At 41.5% G+C, this 26443-nt stretch overlaps 1 protein-coding gene across 1 annotated transcript in view; it reads left to right on the top strand.

The window, feature by feature from the left end:
* The window catches only part of LOC124790024 (polyglutamine-binding protein 1), an 82253-nt gene that overhangs the window by 350 nt on the left and 55460 nt on the right, over positions 1-26443 (top strand). The window lies entirely within an intron of this gene.

Here is a 26443-nt window from a genome sequence, read left to right as displayed (position 1 = left end):
GTGTAGACCATTTCTGATTTATTTCGTGAGGATTTTTGTGCAGACGTCACAAATAATAGTAAAACAACCTTTATACATGTACATCTATACTCTGCAAGCTACCGTGAGATGTATGGCAGAGGGCACGTCCCATTGTACCAGTTATTAAGGTTTCTTCGTGCTCCATTCACTTAGGAAACGCGGGAAGAATAATTGGTTGAATGCCTCTATTTGTGCAGTAGTTATTCTAATCTTATCCTCACAATCCCTGTGTGAGCGATACGTGGGAGATGGTAGTACATCCCCAGAGTAATCATTTAAAGCCGGTTCTTGAAACTTCTTTAATAGACTTTCTCAGGGTAGTTTAAACCTGCCCTCAAAACTCTGTCAGTTCGGTTCCTTCAGTATCTCTGTGGCACACTCTCAAAGATTAAACAAACCTGTGACTGAATATGCTGCCCTTTTCTGTATATGTTCAGTATTGCCTGTTAGTCCTATCTGGTACAGGTCCCACTTGCTTACACACACACACACACACACACACACACACACACACACACACACACACACACACACACACACAAATACAGAAGTGTCCGATGCCACCCGTCTGCTTTGAGCCATGACGTCACAAATATGGCGGAAACGACCATTCACTACGACTCCAATATGGCGCCTATGACATCATCACGTATACATGACCACAAACGCGAAACTACATTGAAAATCCAGCAGACACACACATTCCACAAAAAACCTAATGAAACTAACGGGACAAGCATGGGAAATTGGTGGTTTTTGGATGGAGACAAAGTAAATATAAACAAATTTTGACACACACCACCACACCAAATTCCATTAAACGCAATATCCTGTGGAATCGGACACTTCCCTTGACCTATATTGTTCAACAGCAGCTCCCGATCCCACAAATTGGAATCGAGCACATCCCTTGACGTATATAGCTCAACATCAGCACCCGATCCCACAAATAACACTTCCGTTCACCTATATAATTCAACAGCAGCTCCCTTATCCCACAAATTGAAATCGAACACTTCCCTTGACCTATATAGCTCAACAGCAACTCCCGATACCGAAACACCCACAGCCACAATCACACATTGGAGTCAAACACTTCCCTTGACCTATATAGGTCAACAGAAACTACCGATACCAAATCATAAAACCCAAAATTACAGCCACGTCCACAATCATCACTACCTCAGAAAACACAACAAACCAACAAAATTGGAATCGAACGCTTCCCTTGACCTGTTATCCTTACGACATCTCCACATACAGCCGTCCCTGGTTCGAGACACCTGAACTTTAGTAAGCCTCATTTCTTCATGACATACTGAACACTTCACGAGTTCATCCAAAAATCCGTATAGTTGAAGGACTTTTATTAGAGACGACGCACTGTCCCCCATTATCACCGACAACCAAAAACTGTTGACCTTGTCAGTCATATCCATACCTTCCAAAGACATAAACAAAGCAATTTACCAAAATTCACAAACGACGAACAGAGGAAGCACAATACCGTCGAAATAACAAAACTAAAATCGTTAACTCACTGAAAAATATTCTGCTGAAAGCACAGTCCTGATACTACACACGTGCAGTGCTATCACACAAATGAACCCCATACGCCATGTAACACGCTACCCGTAAACATACCACCAGAGAGAACCACCGACCACAACAATGCGCCACCTAAAAAGCACGCCACACACGCAAACTAAACCAAAAACATCACCTAACACACCACCAAAGAGCATCACCGATCACATCAAAACAACACCTACAAACACGCCACTTTCACAAACTAAATTTCGCGCCGTCGTGGCGTCACACACCACAACAGCCTTACATCAAGGGCCAAACCGATGAGTGGGATCGGACGTTTCGGTTGACTTCCCCCCCCCCCCCCCCAACACACATACACTTATGTATATTACAGATCATACACTAAAACTTCAAATTGATTCGAAACATGATACAGTATTGTATAGTGCTTGAGACATTCCCCTTAAGAGTATTTTGATAAAGGTATAGGCTAATCATTTCCCTGTCAATGCAGAATTTAATTGTGTGTTGAAATCTTACTGCTCACAGTTTGATAGTAAGTTGTGCCAAATCGGACCATTTATGAAGGCTTTGATTTTGTTAAAATTAGCTAAATTTTGTCAAGGTGTTGTAATAACATATATCATTGCAGTTTTTTGCATAAGTTTGTTGATCTATAATAAATATAATTAGTGTTAAAAAATGTAAAGAATATATTGTTAATCATTTATGCTGCACAAGTAATTCCCCAGTTTTCTACAGTGTACTTCATGAACAGATTTTAATGTTCTTTTTTTTTAAGCAGATGTAGGCCTATTTTGTTTTAAGTAGGACTAGGTAATTTCCAAGAATGTTTGGCTATTGAAGCCACGGGCTCCATACGATAGATATGGAATGTGCAATTGTAAATCGATCACGCGACTGTTGTGGCGGGCGTTATGATAAATTATTTGTTAGTTGCTAGGAAAACCCAGGTGATTTATGTTGGTAGCGAGTGGGATGTCTAGTGTTGTTGGCGTTTCTTCAGCTGATTGCCTCATATAGAAGAATCTAATTCCATTCTTATACAATGTAAAAAATTGTTTGACTTTTTGTCACAAATATGGACTAATACCCGATGAGGAAAGGAGGGTCTGTGTAGACTTCAGTGGGGCGAAGTGTGTAAAACTTTGGCAGAAGAGTTCTGATACTGAAATACCATTACAATTTCATTGTGGAAAGTGTGAAAGACGAATGACTATGAGGAAGAATACATGGTTTGACTATTCCAAATTATCCATCCAGACCAGCGTAATTCTTCAATCTTGTTGGATTCGAGACTACGTCCTGCAAGCAACAGCATCAGAAACTGACTTACGTACTAATACTGTGTGCGACTATTTTGGGTTTTGCAGAGAAGTGTGTTATGTAATAGTGACGAACGACAATTTACCGATTGGTGGACCGAATAAAGTTATTGAAATGGACGAATGACACATAACATGAAGGAAAAACCAGTGAGGTTGACCTTCAAAGAATGAAATCAAACATATTTGGGTATTTGGTGGTATAGAACGAGAGTCCTGGAAGTGTTTTGTTATGAGTTTGTTGTCCAGAGACAAGGTAACTTTAGTCAGTTTGATAAAGTACTTTATACTGCCCAGTAGTAAAGTCATTACAGATGGCTTTCACTCCTACAAGACACTGAAAGCAGAAGGATTCAACCATGAGTCCCACTCTGTAGAGTTCGTGTCTTCAGATGACCCCCGTGTGCACATAGAACATTGAGTGGCTATGGAAATCTGTGAAATCTTCCATTAAAAGAGAAAGGGCATGCAGGAGAAAGAGACGAACTCTACTTGTTTCGTACCTCTATTCCCATAACTTGCAAGTGACGCTCTACCCATATTTTTGTGTGACATTGGCAGATTTTACCCAGGTTATGGCAAAAAAGGAATGCTTCCCTTACTATACACATCAGGACTTTCTCATGATGACAAAGTTGATGACGAGTAAGGTAAGTCATTTCCTTTGTAATTACAAGTATTTTAGTAATACTATTTTTTGTTGTTGTTGCTGTAGTGACCACTATTAATATACTCATAATGCCCGCCAGCACAGTCACTTGATCGATTTACAATCGCACGCTCGATATCTATCGTTTGGAGCCTGCGGCTTCAATAGGCAAACATTCTTGGAAATTTCCTAGCACTACATGTCCACTCCACTGCCCTCTAATTCGGCGGGTTGAAACTACATTTACTGGACTGGCATTTTGATCAATGACTTTATGATATGCAGTGTGATTCTGTGATGATGTTACAAACTCTTGAAGGGTATGTAAACGCATAAATTTGAGGTAAGGGCCTTTATCTGTAAATGATCCATTTGAAAGTTATAAGCAACAAACGTCCCGATACATCTGGTAATGCAAGCTCTTTGCTTTCCATATTTAGGAAAAAACTTAAGCACTTGTTCAGTAGAGGAGACGACTCATGGTAGCAAAGGTAAACAAGTGCTCATAGTGCTTAAGGTATGAACTTTAGAGCCCATGTTTACTGGGCATTTTTGTTGTGTTTTGATCCATAGTACCTCCTCCCAAAGTGTGGAAAGCAAAGAGCTTACAGTGAAAAGGGTCTGACATCAGGGGTGTAGGAACAACTTTTGTTTATAACTTTCTACTCAGTTTTTCTGGATCAGGGTCCCTTACCTCAAATTGATACATTTACCCTTCTCCACAATCTGAAACAGTTTGTAATATCATCATGGAATCAACGTGTAGATCTACTCTATACTCTGCGAATGACTGAAATTCATGGCAGAGGGTACATGTGATTATACCAAATGAGATAAGAAAAAAGAGAGAGATGTGGGGGGGGGGGGGGGGGGGGAGGGGGTGAAGGTTTGTAAGTATGCTTCAGTGGGATAATAGACTCCTCTGTTCCAAGCGTTTTCTGATTCAGAGTTTTCAGTTGAGTTAAACACATCTCTGACAATTTGTGCTGGCCACCCTTCTGTGTATAAGTTCAAAATCTCCCTGTTAGTCATATTTGGAATGGGTCCCACATGCTGGAGCAAAGTTTTCCTTTGTAAGCAGTATCCTTTGTTACCTATTTTCCAAGTATCCTACCAGTGAACCAAACTCTGCCTGCTATTTTACATATGATTGAGCCTATGTAATTTTTCCATGTCATGTATTGTTTCGGTGGGGAGTTAGTGATATTGAAATCATAGGATACTATGTTTTCCATTTATTGAAGTGCACAATTTGTGAATAAATATGTGTTTATTTGTGGAGAACTATATCTTTTGTAGTTCTTCCTTTAGTTTTTCACATATAAGACAGATTTCTCTCACTAATATCTGCATCTTCCCTACAATCCTAGTAATGTCTCTTTTACTAATTGGATTTTTCCTTGGTAGAAGACTGGAGTTCCTGGACATCAACTTTACATTTAATTCAAATTGATAGGTAACTTCTCTTAATGAGTCAAAAATTATTAATTTTCTGGAATTGTGCACCTCATCATTCTCATCTGTTATTTACTTCAATTTAGACAGAGTACAAAATGTCTTAAGTGTTTAGATTTATCTTTATTATAACCTTTTGATAAATAACAGTACCATCAGTAATTACAATCCCTTACATAAAGTAACAGTTATGCAGCTAGTCATCCAGATAGTTTGAATGAGTAAGTGCCTAGATCAGTACAGCACTGTCATTTATTTGTTTAGCAGAACAATCGTGGGTGTTGATACTCCCTACCTTGAGTTGCTATGGGAATGTGAGAGGGTATGTCACTAGCTCATAAGCAATTAAAAACGAGCAAGCAGGCAGGTAATTTCTTTCATTGCAGTGAGTGTAAGCAGCTTTGTTAAATCAAACTTTTGTACAAAGAGAGCTTTTAATCACTTGTAATTCAGTAAATTCGTAGTAACACTTCAGCCACAAATGTGTGTTGCTGTTGTAGCCAAATGCTGTTCAGAGGAGGATGCTGTTACCCATCATTGTACAATGGCTATTGTATTCTTAGACTGAGTTTCCAAATTATATCCACTCTGCTCAAAATATTTCCTGTTCCTCCTTAATCTATCTTCTCAAAAATATTTGAAAAGGTTGTGTTCAAGTGTCTCCTGCATCTGACTGCAAATAATATATTGTCCAAGTCACAGTTTGGATTTCTTAAGGGTTTTGATATATAAGAAGCTATTTACACTTACAGTGAGATTGTGCTAAATTCACTTGATAATAGGATATAAAAAGGGCTGCTGGCATTTTCTGTGACCTGTCAAATGCATTTGACTGTGTGAATCACAACATTCTCTTTAGTAAATTAGAATATTAAGGTGTCACCAGCAATGCTGCAAAATTGTTTGAGTCTTGTCTATCTAACAGGAAACAAAGAATGTCATTGCCAAATACCTGTGCAGTAAGCAGTCAGTCTTAATCTGATTGGCAATTAATTACATGTGGTGTTCCTCAAGGTTCCATCTTGGATCCAATGCTTTTTCTTGTGGACATTAATGACATCGCATCTGTTACATTGCCAGATGCAAAGTTTGTTTTGTTTGCAGATGATACAAACATTGCAATAAGTAGCAAGTCAAGTACAAATTTAGAAGTAGCTGCTAATCAAATTTTCACTGACATTAATAAATGGTTTAAAGCTAATTCACTGTCATTAAACTTTAAGAAGACCCACTGCATGCAGTTCAGAACATGTAAGAGATTTCCTTCCAGCATGTGTACAACATATGAAGACATGCAAATCAAAGAGGTTGACAGTGTTAAATTTCTGGGATTACAACTTGGTAATAAATTCAGTTGGAAAGGGCATACCACAGAATTGCCTAAGCACCTAAACAAGTATGTATTTGCACTGAGAATGATGTCAGATGTAAGAGATTTAAGTATAAAAGAACTTGCATACTTTGCTTACTTTCATTCTATTATGTCATACAGGATCATATTCTGGGGTAACTCATCAAACCGAGCAAAAGTTTTTAGGGTGGAAAAGCATGTGATGATAATCATTTGTGGTGTAAATTCAAGAACATCATGTAGAAACCTGTTCAAGTAACTTAGTATTCTAACCACTGCTTCTCAGTATATTTATTCCTTAATGAAATTTGTTGCAAGTAACGTATCTTTATTTCTCACCAATAGCTCAATGGATAGTATCAATACTAGGAATAAGAACAATCTACATAAATACCTAACATCACTTACCTTGGTCCGAAAAAGGGTCCAATGTTCTGGAACACACATTTTCAGTAAATTGCCAGCAACCATTAAAAACTTGGTTTCAGATAAAGCACAGTTTCAACAGAGTTTGAAAGACTTTTTGGTAGGCAACTTCTTCTACTCTGTAGGTGAATATCTTAACAAAGACTATTAAATCAAACAATGGAAAATCAGGGTGGAATGTAACAATACCAGAGAAGGAAAGTTGCTACTCACCATACAGCGGACATGCTGAGTCGCAATAGGCACAACAAAAAGATTCACACAACTGTAGCTTTCAGCCATAAAGGCCTTTGTCAGAAGTAAACACACTTATACACACGCACACTCATGCAAACGCAAATTGCACACACATCTGCAGTCTCACAGAACTGAAACCACACTGTGAGCAGCAGCACCAGTGCATGACGGGAGTGGTGACTGGGTGGGGGTAAGGAGGAGGCTGGAGCAGGCAGGGGGAGGGACAGTATTGTGGGAGTGGCGGACAGTGAAGTGTTTCAGTTTAGATGGAGGGAAGGTGCGGAGGGGGGGGGGGGGGGGGAGGTAAGTAAAGGAAAGGAGAGAAATTAAAAGAATGGGTGTGGTGGGAAATGGTGGCTGTGTAGTGCTGGAATGGGAACAGGGAGGGGGCTGGATGGGTGACGACAGTGACTAACGAAGGTTGAGGCCAGGAGGGTTAGGGGAATGTAGGATGTATCACAGGGAAAGTTCCCACCTGCGCAATTCGGAAAAGCTGGTGTTGGTGGGAAGGATCCATACGGCACGGGCTGTGAAGCAGTCATTGAGATGAGGGATATCATGTTTGGCAGCGTGTTCAGGAGAGAAGTGGTCCACTTGTTTTTTGCCCACAGTTTGTTGGTGGCCATTCATATGGACAGACAGCTTGTTGGTTGTCATGCCTACACAGCATGCAGCACGGTATTGTAACATTCCATCCTGGATTTTCCATTGTTTGATTTTTGCCTTACGGCTGTTCTTCGATCCTAACCCTGTGCTGTTTTCCTTTGTAACTACTTTCTTTTGCTTTGCTATACTCAATGTTCACCCTTCTTTCTTTTCTTTCCTGTATTTCTCTTGTTACCTTACAAACTGTAATGCATGCTCTACTTATGAGCCACACTGTATCCACCATCTCAGCCGTATTCAACAGACAGCCTCAAGTATAATGTACTGCCCACTATCCTTCCCACCCCTCCTACCGTGGTATTCTGCTGTCCACCAAACCTACACAATATACTCGTCCATCCTTACACAACCCCTGTCCCAGTCCCTTACCTCATGGCTCATACCCCTGTAATAGACCTAGATGGAAGACCTGTCCCATACATCCTCCTACCACCACCTGCTCCAGTCCGGTCACTAACATCACCTATCCCATCAAAGGCAGGGCTACCTGTGAAACCAGTCACATGATTTACAAGGTAAGTTGCAACCACTGTGCTGCTTTCTATGCGGGCATGACAACCAACAAGCTGTCTGTCCATATGAATGGCCACCGACAAACTGTGGCCAAAAAACAAGTGGGCCACCCTGTTGCTGAACACGCTGCCAAACATGATATCCCTCATCTCAATGACTGTTTCACAGCCTGCGCCTTATGGATCCTTCCCACCAACACCAGCTTTTCTGAATTGTGCAAGTGGGAATTTTTCCTGCAGTGCATCCTATGTTCCCCTAACCCTCCTGGCCTCAACCTTCGTTAGTCACTGTCGTCACCCATCCAGCCCCCTCCCTGTTCCCATTCCAGCACTACACAGTCATCATTTCACCGCCACACCCAGTCTTTTAATTTCTTCCTTTTATTTATTTATTTCTTTCCTTTCCGCTACTTGCCCCCCCCCTCCCCTCCCCCCCCCCCCCCCCGACCCCACCCCCCCGCCGCACCTTCTCTCCTGCCCTCCATCTAAACTGCAACACTTCACTGTCCGCCACTCCCACCATACTATTCCCCACCCTCCCCACCCCACAGCCTCCTCCTTACCCCTACCCAGTCGCCACTCCCATCATGCACTGGTGCTGCTGCTCACAGTGTGGTTCCAGTTCTCTGAGACTGCAGACATGTGTGCAAGTTGCGTTTGCATGGGTGTGTGTGTGTGTGTAAGTGTGTTTACTTCTGACAAAGGCCTTTATGGCTGAAAGCTACAGTTGTGTGAATCTTTTTGTTGTGCCTATTGCGACTCAGCATGTCTGCTATATGGTGAGTAACAAAGACTATTAAACCAGCTTAAGTAAAAATGTCTGCTAGATTTCAGTTTTGACAGCTCTTGGTCACAACTGTCAAGATTAGGCATTTTTTGTATGATCAATTTATTAATAGTGCATAACAATGTTTCCTTCTGACAGCTTGTTAATTCTGTAAATATTAGATGTTCCAGTTTACTGCATTGTATTCACCTATTTCGACAACCTCCTGACAAATGATCAGGGTAGTAAGCACTCTATTCAAATGTTTTATGTTTTTATATTATCCTTTCTGACATGTCCCACACCTACAAGAATAGTCTCATTTTTTGAGTCTATGGAATGAAAACTGAATCTAATCTAAAACACTGTTATACACACTTATCCTGCTTCAGCATTCCTTAGCCTATATGCACGAGAGTGGACCAGTTATAAATCCTACTCTGTACACCCAGGAATGTGACATGATATTTTTAGGATGGCATGTCCCACTTCCAGGCTTCCATGGTGATGAAAAATGTTCATGATGCTTAGTAGTAAGTGTCAGGACATCCCACTATCAGAGATATTATTACAATATGTTCAGATGGGAGAATGTCTTGAACCCATTAGTTATACAAGGCAAGATGGGGAGTGACTGTCTCCATGTGCTGATTGGGTGTGCTTGTTCCTTGGCTTCATGTTTGAAGTTGTTCAGAAGACGAGAAGAAAAAGAAAGAAAGGTAATGGTGATAATGGACACCTCGACAAATAACTCTCAAATTGGCTTCTGTTAAGAGAGATACTACTTGTCTTGCTTTTGCAAAAGCTACACATCTTTAAGGTGATTGGTCAAACAACTTAGTATACAATGCTGTTGTAAGAGAAAGTGTGAGTACAGAAGGTTTGAAGTTCACTTTTTTATGTCATTGAGGTAGCTTAGAAGACAATTAATGCTCTCTTTCAGCACACATCCACGCACAAGGAGACTTAGCCCTGGGACGACTGCTGGCGCATGGTTAGGTGAAACCAAATAGCAGCTCCACCTCAACCAACATAAAAAAAGCAGCTGAAAGAAATTTTAGTAAATAAATCTCATATCTAACATAAGATGACTGCAGCTTGCACACAGGAAATCATACCACACCGAAAACCAGCCATGTTACATTTCAACCCATAGTACCTTTATTTATTTATCTGTTTATTTTTTAGACCTGGTGCTGTCATCCTGTCTGTCCACTATTCTGTATTGGTGAGACCACCACGAAGCTCTCGCAGAAAATCTATTGCGAAGTAGTAGTTGATTCTCCATCTGTCTGTTTACAAAACTGTACTCCAATAAACTCCAATTATTGTTCACACTTCATAGAAAAAGGCAAATACCTATATAACTAACTAACCAACCAACGTACTTTAAGTTTCTGAAAACATGGTCAATGAGAGTTAAATGATAACTCATGCTAATGCAAAAGAAAGCTTCTGTAAGAAGCTGCATAAATATTCAATCAGATCTTGATAAGATTTCAAAGTGGTGCAAAGATTGGTAACTTGTTTTAAATGTTCAGAAATCTAAAATTGTGCACTTCACAAAATGAAAAAACATAGTATCCTATTGCTATAATATCAATGAGTCACTGCTGGAATTGGCAAACTCATACAAATACATAGGTGTAACACTTTTTAGGGATATGAAATGGAATGATGACATAGGCTCATTTGCGGGTAAAGCAGATTGTAGACATTGTCTCATTGGTAGAATACTGGGGAAGTGCGAGCAGTCTACAAAAGAGAGTGCTTACAAATCACTCGTGTAACCGGTTCTAGAATATTCGCAAATGTATGGAACCAGTACCACATAGGACTAACAGGGGATACTTAATGTATACAGAGAAGAACAGCATGAATGGTCACACATTTGTTTGATCTGTGAGAGAGTGTCACAGAGGTATGGAAGGAACTGAATTGGAAGACTCATGAAGATGTATGTAAAGTATCCTGAGAAGATGTATTAACAAAGCTTCAAGAACCGGCTTTGACTGATGACTCTAGGAATGTGCTACAACCCCTTTGTATCACTCACATAGGGATCATGAGGATAAGAATGGAATAATTACTGCACGCACAGAGACTTTCAGATAATCATTCTTTCCACACTCCATACGTGAATGAAACAGGAGGAAACCCTAGCAGCTGGTACAATGGGAAGTACCCTCTGCCATGCACTTCATGATGATTTGCAGATGCTTGTATTTTTTGCTGAAAAACATAATCTTCTTAAATGTTTTCCATCAGCTACCATATACCATCCTCCCATTAGCTACTGCCAATTTGAGACAAGTTGGATTGCTGTCATTCGCATGTAACATTGGTACCTGCATTACCTATTTTGCAGTTTAGACCGAAATTGCATAGTTTAGCAACTCTGGTATCCCATTGCTGAGCATGTTTCTCCTATTATTCATTTTTATCAATTCCTTGTGGTTTAATTTCTGTCAGCTGGACATTTTTACTCATATGAATGTGCCTAATATTTTTCCTTCACATATTTTGTTCTTTGCTGTTAGAAATTGCTGGCTTCTTTAAATAGGAATTTTTTTTCAGTAGTAATATATTTGCTTGTCTTTGAGAACTGGTGCATGATTGTTTTGCACACAAATTCCTCTAGGACGACATTTTTTGCTTTGCTGGCAGAATATGAAAAATATTTTTATGAAGTAAAATTGGGCAGTTCTGAGCAAGATACACTGAAGTGCCAAAGAAACTGGTCCAGGCATGTGTATTCAAATACAGAGATACGTAAACAGCCAGAATACGGCGCTGCAGTCGGCAATGTCTATATAAGACAACAAGTGTCTGGTGCAGTTGTTAGATTGGTTTACTGCTGCTACAATGGCAAGTTATTAAGATTTAAGTGAGTGTATATTGTACATGTATGGGTATGGAGAGAACCTCATGAATCCATGGACCCTGCATGTCAGCAGGAAACTTCGAGCTGGTGGAGGCTCTGTAATAGTGTGGGGCATGTGCAGTTGGAATGGTATGGGACCCCTGATATATGTAGATATGACTCTGACATCCTGTCTGATTGCCTATATCCATTCATGTCCATTGTGCACTCTGATGGACTTGGACAATACCAACAGGACAATGCGACACCCCACACATCCAGAATTGCGACAGAGTGGCCCCAGGAACACTCTTCTGAGTTTAAACACTTTCGTTGGCCACCAAACTCCCCAGACATGAACATTATTGAGCATATCTGGGATGACTTGCAACATGCCGTTCAGAAGAGATCTCCACCCCCCTTACAGATTATAGACAGCCCTGCAGGATTCATGGTGTCAGTTCCATCCAGCACTACTTCGGACATTAGTCGAGTCCATGCCAAGTTGTGTTGCGGCATTTCTGCATGCTCGAGGGGGCCCTACGTGATATTAGGCAAGTGTGCCAGTTCTTTTGTGCTGTGCACATAAAACACCCTTGGTGCTTCTTTCATATTTGTAGTTAGTTTCCCTTATTATTTACTATTGCTGTTTCCTTCGAAATCCCACTTAAGTATCCCTATGCAACTCCCTCTAGATGCGGCGGACTTTTAGTGTAAGTTTGGTTCAGCCTTTCGTTGTTGTTGTTGTTGTTGTTGTTGTTGTGGTCTTCAGTCCTAAGACTGGTTTGATGCAGCTCTCCATGCTGATCTATCCTGTGCAAGCTCCTTCATCTCCCAGTACCTACTGCAACCTACATCCTTCTGAATCTGCTTAGTGTATTCATCTCTTGGTCTCCCTCTACGATTTTTACCCTCCACGCTGCCCTCCAGTACCAAATTGGTGATACCTTGATGCCTCAGAACATGTCCTACCAACCGATCCCTTCTTCTAGTCAAGTTGTGCCACAAATGCCTCTTCTCCCCAATTCTATTCAATACCTCCTCATTAGTTATGTGATCTACCCATCTAATCTTCATCATTATTCTGTAGCACCACATTTCGAAACCTTCTAATCTCTTCTTGTCTAAACTATTTATCGTCCATGTTTCACTTCCATACATGGCTGCGCTCCATACGAATAATCCCGCGTCCGGCCATCCTGATTTAAGTTTTCCGCGATTTCCCTAAATAGCTCCAGGCAAATGCCGGGATGGTTCCTTTCAAAGGGCACGGCCGACTTCCTTCCCCGTCCTTCCCTAATCCGATGAGACCGATGACCTCGCTGTCTGGTCTCCTTCCCCAAAACAACCAACCAACCAACCATACGAATACTTTCAGAAACGACTTTCTGACACCTAAATCAATACTCGATGTTAACAAATTTCTCTTCTTCAGAAACGCTTTCCTTGCCATTGCCAGTCTACATTTGATATCCTCTCTACTTCGACCATCATCAGTTATTTTGCTCCCCAAATAGCAAAACTCCTTTACTACTTTAAGTGTCTCATTTCCTAATCTAATTCCCTCAGCATCACCCTATTTAATTCGACTACATTCCATTATCCTGGTTTTGCTTTTGTTGGTGTTTATCTTATATCCTCCTTTCAGGACACTGTCCATTCTGTTCAACTGCTCTTCCAGGTCCTATGCTGTCTCTGTCAGAATTACAATGTCATCGGCGAACCTCAAAGGTTTTATTTCTTCTCCCTGGATTTTAATACCTACTCCAAATTTTTCTTTTGTTTCCTTCACTGCTTGCTCAATATACAAATTGAATAACTTCGGGGAGAGGCTACAACCCTGTCTCACTCCCTTCCCAACCACTGCTTCCCTTTCATGCCCCTCAACTCTTATAACTGCCATCTTGTTTCTGTACAAATTGTAAATATCCTTTCGCTCCCTGTATTTTACCCCTGCCACCTTTAGAATTTGAAAGAGAGTATTCCAGTCAACATTGTCAAAAGCTTTCTCTAAGTCTACAAATGCTAGAAATGTAGGTTTGCCTTTCCTTAATCTTTCTTCTAACATAAGTCATAAGGTCAGTATGGCCTCACGTGTTCCAACATTTCTACGGAATCCAAACTGATCTTCCCCGAGGTCGGCTTCTACCAGTTTTTCCATTTGTCTGTAAGGAATTCGTGTTAGTATTTTGCAGCTGTGACTCATTAAACTGATAGTTCGGTAATTTTCACATCTGTCAACACCTGCTTTCTTTGGGATTGGAAGTATTATATTCTTCTTGAAGTCTGAGGGTATTTTGCCTGTCTCATACATCTTGCTCACCAGATGGTAGAGTTTTGTCAGGACTGGCTCTCCCAAGGCCATCGGTAGTTCTAATGGAATGTTGTCTACTCCCGGGGCCTTGTTTCGACTCAGGTCTTTCAATGCTCTGTCAAACTCTTCACGCAGTATCGTGTTTCCCATTTCATCTTCATCTACATCCTCTTCCATTTCCATAATATTGTCCTCAAGTACATCGCCCTTGTATAGACCCTCTATATACTCCTTCCACCTTTTTGCTTTCCCTTCTTTGCTTACAACTGGGTTTCCATCTGAGCTCTTGATATTCTTACAAGTGGCTCTCTTTTCTCCAAAGGTCTCTTTCATTTTCCTGTAGGCTGTATCTATCTTACCCCGAGTGAGATAAGCCTCTACATCCTTACATTTGTCCTCTAGCCATCCCTGCTTAGCCATTTTGCACTTCCTGTCGATCTCATTTTTGAGACGTTTGTATTCCTTTTTGTCTGCTTCATTTACTGCATTTTTATATTTTCTCCTTTCAACAATTAAATTCAATATTTCTTCTGTTACCCAAGGATTTCTACTAGCCCTCGTCTTTTTACCTACTTGATCCTCTGCTGCCTTCACTACTTCATCCCTCAGAGCTACCCATTCGTCTTCTACTGTATTTCTTTCCCTCATTTTCCTGTCAATTGTTCCCTTATGATGTCCCTGAAACTCTGTACAACCTCTGGTTCTTTCAGTTTATCCAGGTCCCATCTCCTTAAATTCCCACCTTTTTGCAATTTCTTCAGTTTTAATCTGCAGTTCATAACCAATACATTGTGGTTAGAGTCCACATCTGCCCCTGGAAATGGCTTACAGTTTAAAACCTGGTTCCTAAATCTCTGTCTTACCATTATATAATCTATCTGATACCTTTTAGTATCTCCAGGATTCTTCCATGTATACAACCTTCCTTCATGATTCTTGAACCAAGTGTTAACTATGATTAAGTTATGCTCTGTGGAAAATTCTACCAGGCGGCTTCCTCTTTCATTTCTTAGCCCCAATCCATATTCACCTACTACGTTTCCTTCTCTTCCTTTTCCTACTGTCGAATTCCAGTCACCCATGACTATTAAATTTTCGTCTCCCTTCACTACCTGAATAATTTCTTTTATCTCATCATACATTTCTTCAATTTCTTTGTCATCTGCAGAGCTAGTTGGCATATAAACTTGTGCTTGCTACTGTAGTAGGCATGGGCTTCGTGCCTATCTTGGCCACTATAATACATTCACTATGCTGTTTGTAGTAGCTTACCCGCACTCCTATTTTTTTATTCATTATTAAACCTACTCCTGCATTGCTCCTATTTGATTTTGTATTTATAACTCTGTATTCACCTGACCAGAAGTCTTGTTCCTCCTGCCACCGAACTTCACTAGTTCCCACCTATCCGTTTCCCTTTTTAAATTGTCTAACCTACCTGCCCGATTAAGGGATCTGACATTCCACGCTCCGATCCGTAGAATGCCAGTTTTCTTTCTCCTGATAACGACGTCCTCTTGAGTAGTCCCCGCCTGGAGATCCTAATGGCGGACTATTTTACCTCCGGAATATTTTACCCAAGAGGACGCCATCATCATTTAACCATACAGTAAAGCTGCATGCCCTCGGGAAAAATTACGGCTGTAGTTTCCCCTTGCTTTCAGCCGTTCGCAGTGCCACAACAGCAAGGCCGTTTTGGTTAATGTTACAAGGCCAGATCAGTCAATCATCCAGACTGTCGCCCCTGCAACTACTGAAAAGGCTGCTGCCCCTCTTCAGCCTTTCGTAGCAGCCTGTATGTTCTAGGGAATTTATTGTGGAGGTCTCACAAACTTCACACATTGTAAATAGTGTTTTTGGTTGGCCATTTCTCTGTAAGGTGCACTGTATATATAAGCCTTATAGCCCGCAAGCTTGTGGAGGCATATTTGGACGTTAGCTTAAGATCCCTTAAAACAATTACCAATGGGCATCTTGTATTCTTTATCAAGTTTTTATAAATCCTAAAGCACCTTCGTCCATTGTAAAACTTGTTTGCATGGTTGCTGGCCATTGATTCTGTTATACTATATCTGTCTTAAATGTTGTTAACGATTTTTCAGTAGTGAAATTTTGTTAATTTAAGATTACTCCATGCTGCCATAAGCTGGTGTTTAGGGGCGAGACATCTTTTATTTTTACAAAATTTTACTGTGGTAGGCATTTATCTTTGGGCCCTTAGCAGTTTGTGCTTTTGGTAAGTGTAGTTATTTGTTTGATCAATTGAAGCTCTTGATTTGTAATTGCCTGGTAATGGGCAACACTGTATTGCAGTTAATAATTCTTGCTTCATCTGCTTAGTACTTTAAATTATTTTGATAAAAAAAGAAAAGAGATTTTATTTTCAATTCCCCAACATGTGGCAATCTTTGTTTTTTTTTTTTTTTTGTTTTTTTTTTGTTTCACATACCTATATATTTTTAAAATTGTATTTATTGCAGTGGTCAGCTTTGGGTTTATCAGTCTTATTTACTAGTCATCAGTGCTCCCAGTATGAAACTGTTGTATTTACTAATTGTAAAGAGTTCAATTGTTTAAGTGTAAACAGTTTTTTTTTAATCCTACACTTTACCACTCCCCAACTACCTCCCTGCCAGTGGTGGTGGTGGTGGTGGTGATGATGATGATGATGATGATGATGATGATGATTATTATTATTTTTCTTCCAAACTCAACAAAAAACTGTGTAAAAAAATGGTCAGAAGTTCTCGGATGTTTGTTTCTTCTTGCCCCACATAACATATAAAATTTATTCACCTTTATCTTGCAATAACATACTATGATTGTTAGTATTGTGATTAAAATGTTGTCATCTAAAATATAAAGTCCAGGATGTGAATGCGTGACTATAAAGGGTGTTTCACAATTTGCATTACACACTTCTAGAGGTTGTAGAGGGACTTAGTAGATCAAGTTTTACCCAGGAATCCATGTCCAGAAAGGTCATCCAACGACATTATAGAGAGTCAAAGTTGTAGACGCTGGCACCTGTAAAATGTTTGTACATACAGGGTGATTTCATAATGATGTTACAGACTTTCAAGTGTGATGGAGAAGTGTAAATGTATCAGTTTGAGGTAAGGATCCCGGTACCAGCAACGAACAAGTTGAAAGTTACAAACAAAAACCGTTCTGATACCGTGGAGTACAAGTACTGATACTGTTGTTGCTAAGTATGTAGGGTATATAACTTTCAGAGGTGGTAGTGTAAATCAAGGAAAAAATCTAGTAAAAATGGGCTATAAAATGCATACCTGAGGGGCTATGAGCATTTGTTCATCTTCACTACTGTGAAACGCATCTCTATTGAACAAGTGCTCATAGCTCTTAAGGTTAGAGGCCATGTTTACTAGACATTTTTTCTTGTTTTGTTCCATACTACCACCTCTGATACTTGTCTACCCAACAATCTTTGCAGAAACAGGGTCCCTATTTTATATCATTCACACCGATCGGTGCAGTTGGTTAGTCTTGGTAGTGACGTCATTTTCGGCTCTTTATCCGAATTTCATATTCAGTAAGCTTCTGAGACCCGTTACTGAACGGTCCCCCCGCCGATTTTTTGACAACTGTGCCGAGAGGTTTTGGATTTCGGTACAGCCCTGTCGTTCAGTTAGCTGTGGTTTATTTACACCTGTGATTGGTTATTTTAAACATATTGAGTGGTTTTAGCTTTGGACTTAGTGATTGTGTTACTAAAGAATCACCACAGGACGTGTCTGATTGGGAAGTGAGTTAATAATATACTACTTTCCTTTCTTAGAAATATGGTGAGGTTAGGTTGTTATAGTGAATGATAAATAAAAAAAAAAAAAGTCAATATTCTCTCAAAATACCTGTTATTTTATGCGATTAAGAGTTTAAAGATCATTGAAAATCAAGACATCGGCTCTGCTTAGGTATATTAAATGAGTATTAGCTGAAATTATTAGTGACTTTGCACACTGTTTTCTGCAAATAGTTTACTTATTAATTATTGAAACGCATTTAAAACTTTTAAGTAACAATGCAAAAGAATTTCGTGAAGTCTGATAGAGGAAACCTTCAAAAAATTTCATGTGTTTATGGCTTAAGCCCGCATCATTCGGCAACGAAATCAGCCTGCATCTCTCTCGAATGGAATTACATAAAATAAAGCACTGACAGCATGCAAGTTGTGATAGTGAAGTTGGTAAGACGATGAACTCCTGTGGCAAAGGGCCTAGGTTTGTACACTGCTGGATGTGAAAATACCTATTTTTCCTCTTCGTGTTTGCAACACATTCTGAGACTTCATTAATTGTCAAAGTTAAGCATTTTTCTGAAATATTTGTTGTAATTTTACATGTAAGAGCACGTTTTCTCAGTAACGAGTATCTCCTATTTCGTGACATCCATATGTTTAAGAAATGAAAGATGAAATTACTGTGCGTGAAACAACTGGTAGTGACATTTGTACTACTGCTTGTCACAAATAATTCGCTATTTTTTTTTTTCGGAATACGTAGCGATTTCCGAGAGTGTGGTCAGACAGGAATCCAAGAGCACAACGTAAATTACTGCAAATGAAACTAGGTGCATTCATCTTTGTACTCTAGCTTGTCACAAGCATTTATCTGTGATTGAATCGTTAACAACAGTAGACAGAGATGAAAGATTCCTGCCACAATATTTTTGGACTATGCCACCGTATATGAAACATTTTGATTCATCACATGCATGTTATGAACTACAAAGAATTTCTATAGCAGCACTCGCCACATGCTCTCGAAAGGCGATTTTTAAAATTTTGTTTTTATGACCCAGATTGTTTATGTATCATATAGGGAAGTAGGCTACTTCATCATTTGGATCTCTAGGAGCAAGCTACAACCACATACTATGCATCTTCTTATTCTTTACGGGTTTGTGGAGATGTGTTCTGTCTGTGCAACTAATTGAAGGCAGTTTATCCCCATACATGTTTCGCTTCTTTTGTTTCTGATGCATCATCACGAATAAAGGAAGCGAAACACGTATGCCAATAAACAAACTGCATTCAGTTAGTTGCATTGATGGAATGCACCTCCATGAATTTTGAAGCAACTAAGAAACGAAAGAAAAGAGAAAAAAATGATGAATTTTCTGTGTGTTTCTATAGATGTATTTGTACAATGTGGTACTACACTCCATTCCTAACTCATAAACATAAAATCCAAAACAAGATGTTGATGTGAATGACAATAAAATGAGATAATGTGACATTTACAACAGTTTCCAGAACACAGTCAGTATTGTATCATTATCACGCATTCGTGGAAGCCCGCGGTCAGCGAAATTTGAATAGTAAGAATGGCATGCCTGTGTCGACTGCTAGCTGCTTCAAGTTCGTGGTGCTGCAGTGCACGTGCACGGATCTGGGGCAGATTGCTTTTCATTGGTTGGCGCGAGGAGAACTGACAATAGTATTTCGGTTTGCTAGGACCTTTCGGCATCGCTTTCAAAATGCTTACTGAATAATGTTGGCGGTCTGTTACAAAAACAAGACCATTTGGTGCGCTTGTGTACCGAACCAATCAGCAAAATGGCGGAAGGGAACATAATAGTGCCCCAGTACCAGTACATGTATTCCACTGTCAGAGGTATCAGAACGGTTTTCATTTATTTCCGGTACAGGGACTCTTACCTCAAATTGATACATTTATCCTTCTCCATCATCCTTCTCATCCCATATGGTAAGTCTCCCCTACCCCCGGATCTGGGTGACCTTTCCAGAATCTACCCCTTTTCCCAGACCTCTCCAGTCCTTTTTCTTCACCCTTCTTCCTTCCCTTCAACCCTTCTGCCAGGAGGAGGAGCCACTGCCTTCAAAAGCTTGCAAGTTACAAGTCTTACATGTGTGTTCTGTCGCTACTTGGTGAGTAGATTTTTTATCTATCCAATTAAATAATCCTTGAAAGTTTGTAACATTATCATAGAATCACCCTCTATATTCATACATGTACAGGTGCCAGTACCTATAATTTTGAGGCTCTCTAGCATCGTTGAAAGATGTTTGTGGGCATGGGTTCTTGTGTAAAATTTGGTAATAAATCTCCTTTACAGCCTTGAGAGGTGTGTAGCATGAGGTGTGAAACATCCTGTATGTGAAGGATAATTGCTACTCATCACATAGAGAACATAGTGAATCGCAGAAACAGACACAATGAAAAATAAAGCAAGAAATATTACATCTTTTGGACAAAGTACTTCTCTCTCTCTCTCTCTCTCTCTCTCTCTCTCTCTCTCTCTCTCTCTCACACACACACACACACACACACACACACACACACACACACACACGCGTGTGCATGCAGCACATAGCTATTGTATCCAGGCCCAGCAGCGAGCACTGTCTAGCTCAGTTGGTTAGCAGGGGTGTGGAAGAGTCATGGGGGTGGGGAGAGGAATAGTAGGGTAGGGGTGGAGAAAGAAACTAGTGCTGCCTTTGGGAATGTGTAGGGCAGGATGGATACAGGATAGGGCTGCTACGTGCTGCCTTGGGAGGCTGTGCTGGGTGCAGGAGGAGGAGAGGGGAAAGGGGAAGAAAGAGAGGGCAGAGGTGTGGAAAGGACTATGTATGTGTGTTGGCTGGATAAGGGCAGAGTGGGAGGTACAGATAGGCAGGTGCCTAGCAAAGATTAAGACCATGGGGGTTATGATAGGGTTTCCATCTGTGCAGTACAGAAATGCTGGCGACCGAGCAAGGTGGTGCAATGATTAGACACTGGACTCGCATTTGGGAGGACGACGGTTCAATCCCGCGTCCGGCCATCCTGATTTAGGTTTTCCGTGATTTCCCTAAATCACTCCAGGCAAATGCCGGGATGGTTCCTCTGAAAGGGCACGGCTGACTTCCTTCCCCATCCTTCCCTAATCCTATGAGACCGATGACCTCGCTGTCTGGTCTCCTTCCCTAAACAACCCAACCAGAAATGCTGGCAGAGGCTGTGAAGCACATTGTGTTGGGCGGCATGTTCAGCAACTGGGTGGTCCAGTTGTACCTTGGCTGCTGTTTGGCAATGGCCATTCATGCACATAGACAGCTTGTTATTTGTCTTGCCCACATAGAATGTGGAACAGTGGTTGCATCTGAGTTGGTAAATCACATAGCTGCTTTACGGGTGGTCTTGCCTTCAATGGATTTAGTAGATGCCAATCGCAGGACTGGAGTAGGTAGCAGTGTGAGGATGGTGAGACAGGTCTTGCATCTAGATCTATTGAAGGGATATGAAATATAAGGTAAGGGTTTGGGATGAGGGGTGGAGTAGGATATTGTGTAGGTTGGATGGGCAGCAGAATACCACTGTGGGATATGTGGGGAGGATATTTTTCGTTGCAAGGCTTGATGAGAGGTAGTCTAAAACCTGGCAGAAAATGTGATTCAGTTGCCCCAGCCATGGGTAATACTGAATCATGGTAGGAGTGTTCCTCTGTGGCTGAACAATGAGTGTGTAGGTGTTTGTAGATAACTGCCAGTCCAAGGCACTGGAGATTTGTTTCTGAACAAGGTTGGGAGGGTAACTTCTATCTTTGAAAGCCTCAGTGAGGCCCCTTGCATATTTGGAGATGGAGTGCTCATCACTGCAGATGTGATGACCATGAGTGGCTGGACTGTAAGGAAGGAAGTGGATGGCAGCTATCGAAGTGGAGATACTGTTGGTGGTTGGTAGGTCTGATGTGGATGGAGGGACTGATGTAGCCATCCTCGAGGTGGGGGTCTACATCAAGGAAGGATGCTTATTGGCTTAAGGAGGACCCGGTGAAGTAAACGGGGAAGAAGGTGTTGTTGTTGGATGTGTTGGAGGAATGTGGATAGGGTGTCCTCATCCTCAATCCAGGTCACAGTGTCATCAATCAGTCTGAAACAGGTGAGGAATTTGGAATTTTGGGTGGTGAGGAAGGATTCCTTTAGGTTAGCAGATGCCCATTGCTGTACCACAGCTTAGTTTGTAGCCGATACTTTCAAAGAAGAAGTAATTGTGGGTGAGGTTATAGTTGTCTATGGTGACTAGCAAGGAGATTGTAGGTTTGGAGTCAATCAGGCATTGGGGAATATAGTGTTCAACAGCAGCAAGGCCATGGGCATTGGGCTTGTTGGGAAAGAGACAGGTGGCATCGACATTGGTGGACAGAAATGATTGAGAGGTGGGGGAGGAAATAGTGTCTGTATTAGGGTAGGTTAGAGGTAATAAGCTGTGAAAATGTTGCATGAACCGTCCATGAGTGTACTGCCGGTCCATGGTGTCTAATGGGCACAATATTTCGGCGATCAGACATGTCGCCATCATCAGGTGTGCTGATGAACTGAGCTCCTGAGGGCGGGCGACTGTCTCAAATCTCCTCCCCCTGCAAGGCCTTCTCTCCGCGGTCCGCACTCGTGGCTGTGTGTCGGCGGTCACTGAGACGCCGGCGTTAACGTCTGTGGTGGCATCGCTGTAATCGCCTCGTCAGCCCTGGTCACCCGTCTGTTTTCTTTGCTGAGCATCTTTTTAGTTAGACTCTCTGCTGGTTCCCATGCCTTGCGGAGGTTATAGTCACAATCTTGGTTGATGAATCCGTCCCTGGTACAAATTTTGATAGCCTCTCTGACGACGCTATCCCAGTATTTAGATGTCTGTGCAAAGATCCTGGTGTGATATGTTGGTAGTCCATTTCGTGATTTTCGGACAAACAGTGCTTTGCGACCACTGACTTGTTGGGGGTACCTAAGTCAAGTGTGCCTCTGATGTTTCCGGCAGCAGCCTTCGATGGTGCACACTGTCTGTCCAATATAAGTCTTCCCACACTGACACGGAATCTGGTATATGCCAGCCTTCCGTAAACCAAGATCGTCTTTGAAACTTCCCAATAATGCTCTTGTTTTATTGGGTGGGCAAAAGACAGTTCCTACTCAGTGTTTCCTCCATATTCATCCTATTTTCCCCAATAGTGCGCCAGTATATGGTATATAGGCAGTGGCTGTCTCTTCCTCCATGACTTCTTCCGTCTCCACATGCTGTACTGTAGAGGTGGGTGGAGAGCACATCTAATCTGCCATTCCGAATACCCGTTTTTCCGGAATACACTTTTGAGGTGTTCCAGCTCATGGGGGCAGACTTTCTGCATCAGGGACAGTGTGCACCCTGTGCACCAGTGTTTTTAGCACCCCATTCCTCTGCGAAGGGTGGTGGCAGCTATCTGCATGGAAATACAGGTCTGTATGCATTTTCTTCCTGTATACCCCATGAGGGAGAAACTGAAGAATCACATGTGAAAATGTTGGTTCACAATGCCAGACATTCTCTCTTTGGGGTCACAGTAACCAGCAGCCACAATTTGGCATCCTGGATGGTTGAATTTATGAACTTCAGGAAACATGTAGAAGGCAGGGATGTGGGGAGTAGTGGGGACGAGGAGAGAGATCAACTCACAGGAGAGGTTCTGAGGTGTAGTTAAGAATTTAAGGAGAGATTGGAGATCAAGCTGGATTTCTTGAATGGGGTCACTGTGACAGGCCTTGTAGAAGGATGTAGCTAACAGCTTGTGGAGTCTCTCCACCAGGTAATCCCTGCAGTTCATAACCACAATAGTGGGATCTTTGTGAGAAGGTAGGAGTATAAGTTCAGGTCAGTTTTTGTGTAGTGGTTTGCAGTTCTTTTTGTGGATTTGGGGTAGATTCCCGTATTCAGGGTTTTAGGGAATGAGGCGGTGTTCAAGGTTAGGAAATTCTGGAAAGTTAACGGAGATGTTTTGGGTCAGTGTTGATGAATCATGGTTGGATAGAGCAGTCAGCTGAGCCAGGCAGGGCAAAGGACTGTGACTGAGGCTTTTGGAGGACAGATTCAAGACTAGGTTGCAGTACCTTTAGGCTCTAGGTTCTGCAAGGCGACAGAAGTGATTTTCTTAGGGTTCGGTAAATGGAGTAGGTCTGCAAGACATGATTTAGCAGCTATGTAGAGATACTGAGATGGTTTGATGGATTGTCGTAAAGCTGAATCATTTCTGGCTTTCTTTTTCGTTGTGCCTGTCTGCAACTCAGTGACTCTTCTGTGAGGGGAGTAGCAATCTATCCTTTCCATATTGTTGGTATTCCACCCCCTACTTTCTGTTATTTGATTTTGTCTAATGACTTCCCATTCATCCAACAACCACTGCTGTTTCCTTTTGTTATTATTCTCTGTTGCATTACATTACATTACTCAGTAACCATCCATTTCTTTTTCTGCTGTCCTGTTTCACGGTCGCCTTTCAAACCGCACACATTCTGACTTCCTTGCCACCCTTTGTGAACAGCCTCGTCTGCATACAAAACACAGCTATTATGTCTGTGCAGATGACACGTGCAGCACCTCATGTCTCATGTTCTTCCCACAGATATAATTACCACTTGACCTTCAGATTGATCACACTACCTCCCTTCACCCTTGTGTGTTTTCCTATATCTCCATGTGCCATACATACTTTGTTCCAGCCCGTTCCTAACAAACACCTCCACCTCCCCACCCCCTCCTCCTCCTGCTCTTTGTCCTTACCAAAGCACTTACCTTACTGACCTCACATAATCCAATTACTACTACTTCCTCTTCCCTTCACACATACCCATTGTCCTGCACTCCACTCTGTCATCATCTTTTTATTTATTTTTTCTCTTTGATCTCATTCCATTTTCTCAATGATTTCAGTTAGTTTTCATTTTTGACTATAGGCCCTATTGCTCACTCCAGTTTCATCTTTTCCCGCTATACTTCATCCATTTCATCTTTTTGTGATTTTTTTCTGATGTATTTTTATGTAATTTGAAGTATTTTTATGCATGTTTTTATCTTTTACTATGGATCCTTGCTCCTTCCGTCTGTCTCAGAACTCACTCTCAGATGCTGTTCCTGCATTGTTGCCTAGTTTGTGGAATCTATACCTACATGCATACTCCATAAGCCACCATATGGTGCATGGCAGAGGGTACCAAGTACCACTACTTCTCATACCAAGCGAGGTGGCACAGTGATTAGCACATTGGACTTGCATCTGGGAGGACGATGGTTCAAACCCACGCCTGGCCATCCTGATTTAGATTCTCGATGATTTCCTTAAATTGTTTCCGGCAAATGTGATGATGGTTCCTTTGAAAGGGCACAGCCGACCTCCTTCCCATCCTTCCCTAATTCAATGGGACCATTGACCTCACTGTTTGGTCCCATCCTTCCGAATCAATCAACCAACCAACCAACTAACTACTGCTCATTTCCTTTCCTGTTATTAGCACATTGGACTTGCATCTGGGAGGACGATGGTTCAAACCCACGCCTGGCCATCCTGATTTAGATTCTCCATGATTTCCTTAAATTGTTTCCGGCAAATGTGATGATGGTTCCTTTGAAAGGGCACAGCCGACCTCCTTCCCATCCTTCCCTAATTCGATGGGACCATTGACCTCACTGTTTGGTCCCATCCTTCCGAATCAATCAACCAACCAACCAACTGACTACTGCTCATTTCCTTTCCTGTTCTGTTCGCAAAAAGAGCTAGGAAAAACCAACTGTACGAGCCCCCCTAATTTCTCATATTTTATTTCTGTAGCCCTTAAGCGCCAATAGAATCATTCTGCAGTCAGCCTCAAATGCCAATTCCTGAAATTTCCACAATTATGCCATACTAAAAGAGCATTGTCTTTCCTCCAAGATTTCCCATTTGAGTTCACAAAGCATCTCCCCACCTGGTGGGGAGTCCAAACACTCCAGCAGTACTCAAGAATTGGTCGGTCTAGTGTTCTATATGTTGTCTCCATTACAGATGAGCTACATGTTCCCAAAATTCTCCCAATAAAATGAAGCCAAGCATTTGCCTTCCCTAGTAACATGCTCATTCCATTTCATATACAAAGTGACTCTTATTAACCTTTAAAAACACCTGAAGTGATGTAGATGATGCTGAGACTAAATGGGGTTACACATGTCGGCGAATACCCCAGAAGTGGTGAACTTGTGACATCACCAGATGACGTATCTTACTGCACATGCAGTGGTGTGCTTGTGTATCCTACAAGAACCAGTAGGGCCAGTGCCACACATCGCTCTACTAGGATTTTCTTGCATTATCCTATGTGATACAGAAGTGCTCACGGTAGTAGCAATGCAAGACTATAATGGATCAGTTTACATTTACAAAAACAGAGCAGCCCAACGGAGCGATGTGTAGCACTGCCCCTTACCAGTTAGAGTAAGATCAACAAGTCAACTGCTGAACATGGGGTGATTGACGTCATCTGGTAATGTCATATTTTTCAACA

This window comes from Schistocerca piceifrons, chromosome 3 (assembly GCF_021461385.2).
Source record: "Schistocerca piceifrons isolate TAMUIC-IGC-003096 chromosome 3, iqSchPice1.1, whole genome shotgun sequence".
Classification (NCBI taxonomy): Eukaryota; Metazoa; Arthropoda; class Insecta; order Orthoptera; family Acrididae; genus Schistocerca; species Schistocerca piceifrons.
This window is presented reverse-complemented; position numbering and strand designations above follow the sequence as displayed.